The sequence below is a fragment of the Neodiprion pinetum genome, chromosome 5, assembly GCF_021155775.2.
Source record: "Neodiprion pinetum isolate iyNeoPine1 chromosome 5, iyNeoPine1.2, whole genome shotgun sequence".
Taxonomy (NCBI): Eukaryota; Metazoa; Arthropoda; class Insecta; order Hymenoptera; family Diprionidae; genus Neodiprion; species Neodiprion pinetum.
In genome coordinates this window covers 13483933-13495616 of record NC_060236.1, presented here as the reverse complement: position 1 = coordinate 13495616, position 11684 = coordinate 13483933, and the positions used below count along the sequence as shown (strand labels likewise).

The 11684-nt window shown below is 22.0% G+C and overlaps 1 long non-coding RNA gene across 1 annotated transcript; it reads left to right on the top strand.

The window, feature by feature from the left end:
• The first annotated feature begins 8752 nt into the window (after window positions 1-8752).
• LOC138191020 (uncharacterized) lies at window positions 8753-9181 on the top strand. Its single transcript, XR_011177249.1, has 3 exons — window positions 8753-8794; window positions 8858-8977; window positions 9038-9181. It is a non-coding gene; the product is annotated as an uncharacterized lncRNA (long non-coding RNA).
• The last annotated feature ends 2503 nt before the right edge of the window (window positions 9182-11684 follow it).

Sequence of the window (11684 nt, the reverse complement as noted above, 5' to 3'; positions counted from 1 at the left end):
TGAAAAATTAAAATATTGTGGAGAAAATTTTTTTTAATCAGTTTTCCTCTTTCTAAAAGTAAACTGAAAATTATGATATACATATATATATTCATATATATATACATATATACCTACATATATATATATATATATATATATATATATATATATATATATATATATATATATATATTTATGTATATATATATATGTATATATGTATATATATATATTAGAGTATCCCAAAAAAACCGACTATTTTTTTTTTCATAGAACATTGAAAAATCGTCAGAGTATCTCTAGAAAATGACCCTGTAAAAATATAAGCTCTTAATATCAATATTTAGAGGTGGCGATTTGTAATTTTCTATTTCCCATTTAAATGACATGGGAAAATTTTTTTTCGAACTTTGGAATTTTGTGATGTGATAACGAGCTACTTCATGTGTATGACAAAATCAGGTCTTATAGGGAATTTGATGCTCTACAAAAAAGATTTGATTGACATTCTGCGTAAATCCAGCAGTTTCAAAAATATCGAGCCTCAAACTTCGGACTGTTTGAAATTATGCTTTTTTTTTTCGTAAATACAACCACTATATTATATTAATAATTTCGGATCTAGATTCCGTCAAATATATGCATATATTTATTGTTCAGTTGATAATTCTGGGTTTATAATACATATGAATTAATTTTTGTTGTAGTTACGAAAAAAAAGCATAATTTTAAACAGTCCGAAGTTTAAGGCTCGATATTTTTGAAACGGCTGGATTTACGCAAAATGTCAATCGTACCTTTTTTGTAGAGCATCAAATTTCCTATAAGACCTGATTTTGTCATACTCATGAAGTAGCTCCTTATCCCATCACAAAATTTCAAAGTTCAAAAAAAAATTTTGTCATGTTATTTAAATGGGAAATAGAAAATTACAAATCGCCACCTCTGAATATTAATATTAGGAGCTTATATTTTCACAGGGTCATTTTCTAGAGATACTCTGACGATTTTTCAATGTTCTTTGAAAGAAAAAAAATAGTCGGTTTTTTTGGGACACTCTAATATATATACATATATATATATACATGTATATATATATTCATATATATTTATTTTATACATTAATATAATAAAATATAAATAAGGGTAATTGAAGTAAATAAAGTAATGAAATGAAAAATGATTGTGAATGGAAAAAATTATAAAAAAATGAAATAAAATAAAAAATAAGCGAATAATCAAAAATATTTAGGATTTTTCTGATAATTATACATAATTTCAAAAAATTGAAATGTTGTGGAAAAATTTTTTTTTTTCAATTTCCCTCTTTTTAAAAGTAAATTGAAAATTATAATATACATATATATATTCAATTTATATGTACATATATATATATATATATATATATATATATATATATGTATATATATATTTATATTATACATTAATATGATAGAATATAAATGAAGGTAATTGAGGTAAATAATGTAATAAAATAAAAATTGATCGTGAATGGAAAAAATTATAAAAAAATGGAATAAAATAAAAAATAAGCGAATGAATAAAAATATTTGGGATTTTTCTGATAATTATACATAATTTTGAAAAATTAAAATATTGTGGAGAAAATTTTTTTTAATCAGTTTTCCTCTTTCTAAAAGTAAACTGAAAATTATGATATACATATATATATTCATATATATATACATATATACCTACATATATATATATATATATATATATATATATATATATATATATATATATATATATATATTTATGTATATATATATATATATGTATATATGTATATATATATATTAGAGTATCCCAAAAAAACCGACTATTTTTTTTTTTCATAAAACATTGAAAAATCGTCAGAGTATCTCTAGAAAATGACCCTGTAAAAATATAAGCTCTTAATATCAATATTTAGAGGTGGCGATTTGTAATTTTCTATTTCCCATTTAAATGACATGGGAAAATTTTTTTTCGAACTTTGGAATTTTGTGATGTGATAACGAGCTACTTCATGTGTACGACAAAATCAGGTCTTATAGGGAATTTGATGCTCTACAAAAAAGATTTGATTGACATTCTGCGTAAATCCAGCAGTTTCAAAAATATCGAGCCTCAAACTTCGGACTGTTTGAAATTATGCTTTTTTTTTTCGTAAATACAACCACTATATTATATTAATAATTTCGGATCTAGATTCCGTCAAATATATGCATATATTTATTGTTCAGTTGATAATTCTGGGTTTATAATACATATGAATTAATTTTTGTTGTAGTTACGAAAAAAAAGCATAATTTTAAACAGTCCGAAGTTTAAGGCTCGATATTTTTGAAACGGCTGGATTTACGCAAAATGTCAATCGTATCTTTTTTGTAGAGCATCAAATTTCCTATAAGACCTGATTTTGTCATACTCATGAAGTAGCTCGTTATCCCATCACAAAATTTCAAAGTTCAAAAAAAAATTTTGTCATGTTATTTAAATGGGAAATAGAAAATTACAAATCGCCACCTCTGAATATTAATATTAGGAGCTTATATTTTCACAGGGTCATTTTCTAGAGATACTCTGACGATTTTTCAATGTTCTTTGAAAGAAAAAAAATAGTCGGTTTTTTTTGGGACACTCTAATATATATACATATATATATATACATGTATATATATATTTATATATATTTATATCATACATTGATATAATAAAATATAAATGAAGGTTATTGAGGTAAATATTGTCATAAAATAAAAAATGATTGTGAATGGAAAAAATTATAAAAAAATGAAATAAAATAAAAAATTAGCGGATAATTAAGAATATTCAGGATTTTTCTAATAATTATACATAATTTCGAAAAATTAAAATAATGCAAAAAAAAATTTTTTTTCCTTCAATTTCCCATTTTTCAAAATTAAATTGAAAATTATAGTATACATATGTATATATATATATATATATATATATATATTTATATATATATATATATATATATATACATACATATATATATATACATACATATGTATATGTATATTTATATATATTCATATTACACATTAATATAATAGAATATAAATGAAGGTAATTGAGGTAAATAATGTCATGAAATAAAAAATAATTGTGAATGGAAAAAATTATAAAAAAATGAAATAAAATAAAAAATAAGCAGATAATTAAAAATATTTAGGATTTTTGTGATAATTATACATAATTTTAAAAAATTAAAATGTTGTGGAAAAAATTTTTTTTCTCAATTTCCCTTTTTTTAAAAGTAAATTGAAAATTATAATGTACATATATATATTCATATATATGTATACATACATATATATATATATGTGTATATATATATATGTATATATATATATATATATAGATAAATGTATATACATGTATATATATATTTATATATATTTATTTTATACATGAATATGATGAAATATAAATAAAGGTAATTGAGGTAAATAAAGTAATGAAATGAAAAATGATTGTGAATGGCAAAAATTATAAAAAAATTAAATAAAATAAAAATTAAGCGAATAATTAAAAATATTCAAGATTTTTTAGATAATTATACATAATTTTGGAAAATTGAAATGTCGTGGAAAAAATTTTTTTTCTCAATTTCCCGTTTTTTAAAAGTAAATTGAAAATTATAATGTACGTATGTATATTCATACATATGTATACATACATATATATATATATATATATGTGTATATATATATATGTATATATATATACATAGATGAATGTATAGATATGTATATATATATATATATATATAGATATATATATATATATATATTCATATATATTTATATTATACATTAATATAATAGAATATAAATTAAGGTAATCAAGGGAAATAATGTAATAATATGAAATATAATTGTGAATGGAAAAATCATGAAAAAATCAAATGAAATAAAAAATAAGCAAATAAATAAAAACATTTGGGATTTTTCTGATAATTATACATAATTTTAAAAAATTGAAATATTGTGAAAAAATTTTTTTTTTATCTATTTTCCTCTTTTTAAAAGTAAACTGAAAATTATAATATACACATATATATTCATATATATATATATATATATACCTACATATATATTTATATATATTAATATATATATATATATAGATATATATATGTGTATCCATATGTATATATATATATATATATATATATATATATATATATATATATATATATACATGTGTATATATATTCATATATATTTATTTTATACATTAATATAATAAAATATAAATAAGGGTAATTGAAGTAAATAAAGTAATGAAATGAAAAATGATTGTGAATGGAAAAAATTATAAAAAAATGAAATAAAATAAAAAATAAGCGAATAATCAAAAATATTTAGGATTTTTCTGATAATTATACATAATTTCAAAAAATTGAAATGTTGTGGAAAAATTTTTTTTTTTCAATTTCCCTCTTTTTAAAAGTAAATTGAAAATTATAATATACATATATATATTCAATTTATATGTACATATATATATATATATATATATATATATATATATGTATATATATATTTATATTATACATTAATATGATAGAATATAAATGAAGGTAATTGAGGTAAATAATGTAATAAAATAAAAATTGATCGTGAATGGAAAAAATTATAAAAAAATGGAATAAAATAAAAAATAAGCGAATGAATAAAAATATTTGGGATTTCTCTGATAATTATACATAATTTTGAAAAATTAAAATATTGTGGAGAAAATTTTTTTTAATCAGTTTTCCTCTTTCTAAAAGTAAACTGAAAATTATGATATACATATATATATTCATATATATATACATATATACCTACATATATATATATATATATATATATATATATATATATATATATATATATATATATATATATATATTTATGTATATATATATATGTATATATGTATATATATATATTAGAGTATCCCAAAAAAACCGACTATTTTTTTTTTCATAGAACATTGAAAAATCGTCAGAGTATCTCTAGAAAATGACCCTGTAAAAATATAAGCTCTTAATATCAATATTTAGAGGTGGCGATTTGTAATTTTCTATTTCCCATTTAAATGACATGGGAAAATTTTTTTTCGAACTTTGGAATTTTGTGATGTGATAACGAGCTACTTCATGTGTATGACAAAATCAGGTCTTATAGGGAATTTGATGCTCTACAAAAAAGATTTGATTGACATTCTGCGTAAATCCAGCAGTTTCAAAAATATCGAGCCTCAAACTTCGGACTGTTTGAAATTATGCTTTTTTTTTTCGTAAATACAACCACTATATTATATTAATAATTTCGGATCTAGATTCCGTCAAATATATGCATATATTTATTGTTCAGTTGATAATTCTGGGTTTATAATACATATGAATTAATTTTTGTTGTAGTTAAGAAAAAAAAGCATAATTTTAAACAGTCCGAAGTTTAAGGCTCGATATTTTTGAAACGGCTGGATTTACGCAAAATGTCAATCGTATCTTTTTTGTAGAGCATCAAATTTCCTATAAGACCTGATTTTGTCATACTCATGAAGTAGCTCGTTATCACATCACAAAATTTCAAAGTTCAAAAAAAAATTTTGTCATGTTATTTAAATGGGAAATAGAAAATTACAAATCGCCACCTCTGAATATTAATATTAGGAGCTTATATTTTCACAGGGTCATTTTCTAGAGATACTCTGACGATTTTTCAATGTTCTTTGAAAGAAAAAAAATAGTCGGTTTTTTTGGGACACTCTAATATATATACATATATATATATACATGTATATATATACTTATATATATTTATATCATACATTGATATAATAAAATATAAATAAAGGTTATTGAGGCAAATATTGTCATAAAATAAAAAATGATTGTGAATGGAAAAAATTATAAAAAAATGAAATAAAATAAAAAATTAGCGAATAATTAAGAATATTCAGGATTTTTTTAATAATTATACATAATTTCGAAAAATTAAAATAATGCAAAAAAAAATTTTTTTTCCTTCAATTTCCCATTTTTTAAAATTAAATTGAAAATTATAGTATACATATGTATATATATATATATATATATATATATATATATTTTTATATATATATATATATATATATATATACATACATATATATATATACATACATATGTATATGTATATTTATATATATTCATATTACACATTAATATAATAGAATATAAATGAAGGTAATTGAGGTAAATAATGTCATGAAATAAAAAGTGATTGTGAATAGAAAAAATTATAAAAAAATGTAATGAAATAAAAAATAAGCGATTAATTAAAAATATTCAGCATTTTTCTGATAATTATACATAATTTTGAAAATTTGGAATGATGAGAGAAAAAATTTTTTTTTGACAATTTCCCATTTTTTAAAATCAAATTGAAAATTATAATATACATATGTATATACATATATGTATATACATATGTACTTATATATGTATGTATATATTTATATATATTCATATTATACATTAATATAATAGAATATGAATAAAGGCAATTGAGGTAAATAATGTAATAAAATGAAGAATAGTTGTGAATGGAAAAATCATGGAAAAATAAAATAAATTGAAAAATGAGCGAATAAATAAAAATATTTGGGATTTTTCTGATAATTATACATAATTTTAAAAAATTGAAATATCGTGGGAAAAATCTTTTTTTATCAATTTCCCTCTTTTCAAAAGTAAACTGAAAATTATAATATACATACATATATATATATATATATATATATATATATATATATATATATATATATATATACATACCTACATATATATATAAATATATATATATATATATATGTATATATATATCTATATATATTCATATGATACATTAATATAATAAAATATGAAAGAAGGTAATTGAGGTGAATAATGTAATGAAATAAAAAATGATTGTGAATGGAAAAAATTATAAAAAAATTAAATAAAATAAAAAATAAGTGAAGGAATGAAAATATTAGGGTTTTTTCTAATAATCATACATAATTTTGAAAAATTGAAATGTTGTGGAAAAAATTTTTTTCCTCAATTTCCCTTTTTTTAAAAGTGGATTGAAAATTAAAATATACATATATATATTCATATACATGTATACATATATATATATATATCTATACATATATATATATTTATATATATATATATATATATATATAGATGTATATATATTTATAGATATATGTGTATATATATATTTACATATATTTATATTATACATCAATATAATAGAATATAAATAAAGGTAATTGAGGTAAATAATGAAATGAAATAAAAAATGATTGTGAACGGAAAAAATTATAAAAAAATGAAATGAAATAAAAAATAAGCGAATAATTAAAAATATTTAGGATTTTTCTGATAATTATACATAATTTTAAAAAATTGAAATGTTGTCGAAAAAATTTTTTTTCTCAATTTCCCTTTTTTTAAAAGTAGATTGCAAATTATAATATACATATATATATTCATATATATGTATACATATATATATATATATGTATGGATATATAAATATATATAGATATATATGTATATATATATTTATATATATTTATATTATACATCAATATAATAGAATATAAATAATGGTCGTTGAGGTAAATAATGAGATAAAATGAAAAATAATTGTGAATGGAAAAATCATAAAAAAATGAAATAAAATAAAAAATAAGCGAATAAATAAAAATATTTGGGATTTTTCTGATAATTGTACATAATTTTAAAGAATTGAAATATTGTGGAAAAACTTTTTTTTTACCAATTTTCCTCTTTATAAGAGTAAACTGAAAATTATGATATACATATATATATTCATATATATATATATATATATACCTACATGTATATATAGATATATATGTATATATATATTTGTATATATTTATATTATACATTAATAAAATAAAATATGAATGAAGGTAATTGAGGTCAATAATGTAATGAAATAAAAAATGAATGTGAATGGAAAAAATTATAAGAAAATGAAATAAAATAAAAAATAAGCGAATAATTAAAAATATTTAAGATTTTTCTGATAATTATACATAATTTTAAAAAATTGAAATGTCTCTCCATCTAATGAAAAAGTTTCAAACAAATGAACGTAGAAAAAGATTATAATAACAATAGTAAAAAAAGATTATAATAACAATAGTAAAAAAAGATTATAATAACAATAGTATACGCATGAAGTTGGCGGTGGGGTGAGATACCGAAAACAGAACAAAAAGCATCTAGCAAACCCTTTGACAGCTGTCACCGGCTGTTTATGACAGTCTTTGACAAATATCTTTATAGGTATCTGTTTCTGACGCGCAAAAAATGAACATGCAAACGAAAATTATAACGATGATTCCCGACAGGAATTGTCTTTTTCGCGCGTTGGCGTATTGTTCATACGGCACTCAAGATCGACACGCAGAGGTGAAACTGAGTATCGTTTCAAATATAGTGGATAATTGGTCTACATTTGCGGGTTTTATTACAGGTAATGAGTCAAACGCCGCTGTGATTAGGTGACCTGGTGATTACAAATCACATGTGAATAAAAATGCAATATATGCAGCTGCGGATATTTTTAAGATATGTTTAATCGTGTATCGCGAAGAACAAATTCATCCACACCGGATCGGATCACAAAATGAAACACAATTCTCGCTACTCTTCACCGGCGACGGAGACAGTGGACACTTTGATGTCTTGCAGAACCAAAATAAAATTCAGATAGTGAGTAATAAGTATGAAAAGTAACAATCAAATAATAGTAAATCTAAATATATCACCAAACAGTCAAAAGGACAGCCAGGATTTACGATGACAATGGAGAAAGGAGGAGTTTCAAGCAGCAGACAAGGCGATGAAGATGGTGGATGGTCGGAAGTATCACAAAAGAAAGAGGAAAATAAAATTGTAAGTGCAAAGAACCAAATAAGCCATAGAATAATATCCACCAAATATTCGTATAACCAGGAAAGAGGACGACCAGGATCGATGTTGACCACAAGAGAAAGAGGTGTTTTGCGGAATGAACATCAACGCAAATATAGAGAAAAAAATAATATAAAGAAGGTGATTTTGGAGAATAACCGGCAGAGCGGCAGTAAAAATAATTCAACGAAGGGTGTCGAAGAATTAGGAGAATCGATTGCGATGATTGATTCGGAAAATAAATCGAGAGGACGACCAACCAATGTGATGTACATAGAAGAGCGAAAAATTAGACGACGGAAACAGCAGCAAAAATATAGGGAAGCGAACAAAAAATATCATACTGGCTTTTCAACCAACGAACAGAAAGGAGGAGTTTCAACCAGCAGACAAGGCAATGAAGATGGTGGATGGTCGGAAGTATCACAAAGGAAAAAGGAAAATAAAATTTTAAGTGCGAATAACCAAATAAGCCAGAGAATAATAATAAACAAATATTCCTATAACCAGGCAAGAGGACGACCATGATAGATGTTGACCACAAAAAAAAGAGGTGTTTTACGGAGTGAACAGCAACATAAATATAGAGAAAAAAAAAATATAAAGAAGGTGATTTTGGAGAATAACGGGCAGGCGGTAGCAAAAATAATTCAGCAAGTCAAGGAGATGGACAGATATCAATAGAGACGGAACACCAATTTTCAACCAACGAATGGAAGCTTAGATTGACGAAAAAAAGAAAAGTAAGCACAGAAGGAATTGAAGTGGACAGCAAGTGCAGGACCTGTCATTAAATCAACATGAAGGAATTCGCCTGTCTACTAGACAATGCGTAAGGAAATAGTGAGGCGCGCAGCGCCGAGTGCCCGAGGCGCGTAGCGCCGAGATGGGGTTAGCGCGCGAAGCGCGCAGGGCCGGAGCCCCTAGTTGTCAAAAAAATTTTTTTTCTCAATTTCCCATTTTTTAAAAGTAAATTGAAAATTAGCAAATACATATGTATATATATATATATATATACATATTTACATATATATGTATGTATGTATTTATATATATTTATATTATACATTGATGTAATGGAATATAAATAAAGGCAATTGAGGTAAATAATGTAATAAAATAAAAAATAAGCAAATAAATGAAAATATTTGGGATTTTTCTGATAATTATACGTAATTTTAAGAAATTGAAATATTGTGGAAAAAATTTTTTTTCTCAATTTCCCATTTTTTAAAAGTAAATTGAAAATTATAATATACATATGTATATATATACATATATTTACATATATACATATATATAGATGTATATATTTATATATATTTATATTATACATTAATATAATGGAATATAAATGAAGGTAATTGAGGTAAATAATGTCATAAAATAAAAAATGATTGTGAATGGAAAAAATTATGAAATAATGAGATAAAATAAAAAATGAGCGAATAATTAAAAATATTTAGGATTTTTCTGATAATCATACATGATTTTAAAAAATTGAAATGTTGTGAAAAAAAATTTTTTTTCTCAATTTTCCTTTTTTTAAAAGTAAATTGAAAATTATAATATACATATATATTCATATATATGCATACATACATATATATATATATATATGTGTATATATATATGTGTATATATATGTATATAAATATATATATATATATAGATATATATGTATATATATATTCATATATATTTATATTATACATTAATATAATAGAATATAAATGAAGGTGATTGAGGTAAATAATGTAATAAAATAAAAAATAATTGTGAATGGAAAAATCATAAAAAAATGAAATAAAATAAAAAATAAGCGAATGAATAAAAATATTTGGGATTTTTCTGATGATTATACATAATTTTAAAAAAGTCAAATATTGTGCAAAAAAATTTTTTTTCACTAATTTTTATGTTTTTGAAAGTAAACTGAAAATTATGATATACATATATATATTCATATATATATATATATATATACCTACATATATATATAAATATATATGTATACATATATTTATATATATTTATATTATACATGAATATAGTAAAATATAAATGAAGGTAATTGAGGCAAATAATGTGATGAAATAAAAAATAAGCGAATAAATAAAAATATTCAGGATTTTTCTCATAATTATGCATAATTTTAAAAAATTGATATAATGTAAGAAAAATTTTTTTTTCCAAATTTCCCATTTTTCAAAAGTGAATCGCGAATTATAATATACATATACATATATACACACACACGCATGTATATACATATATATATATATATATGTACTGTAACGTTAAGTCTTTTCTGCCCCTCGTCGAGCGCTAATTTGTAACGCTAAATTTTGTTACTTTCGGATGAGGACTTACCGTTGACACTTTGGCGCGATTCTCTACTTATCCGCAATATTAAACTACAACAAAATAATTACGTTGAGCGCCAGACGCATTAGCGTCAATTCTCAAAGAATAACATAAATCAATAAAATTAACACAAGACCGTACAAAAGGGATAAATAGAGAACCCGTTGTATGGCTGGCTAGGCACAGGTACGATCGCGTACATCCCGGTTGAGTGGCGGAGTTCAAGGCAGCTAGCAGTAATTCCAGAATTAAAGAAAGTAACCAAATAAAGAATAAACTCCAGTTAAAAGGAAAATGAATAAGTCAATCGATCATATATTGT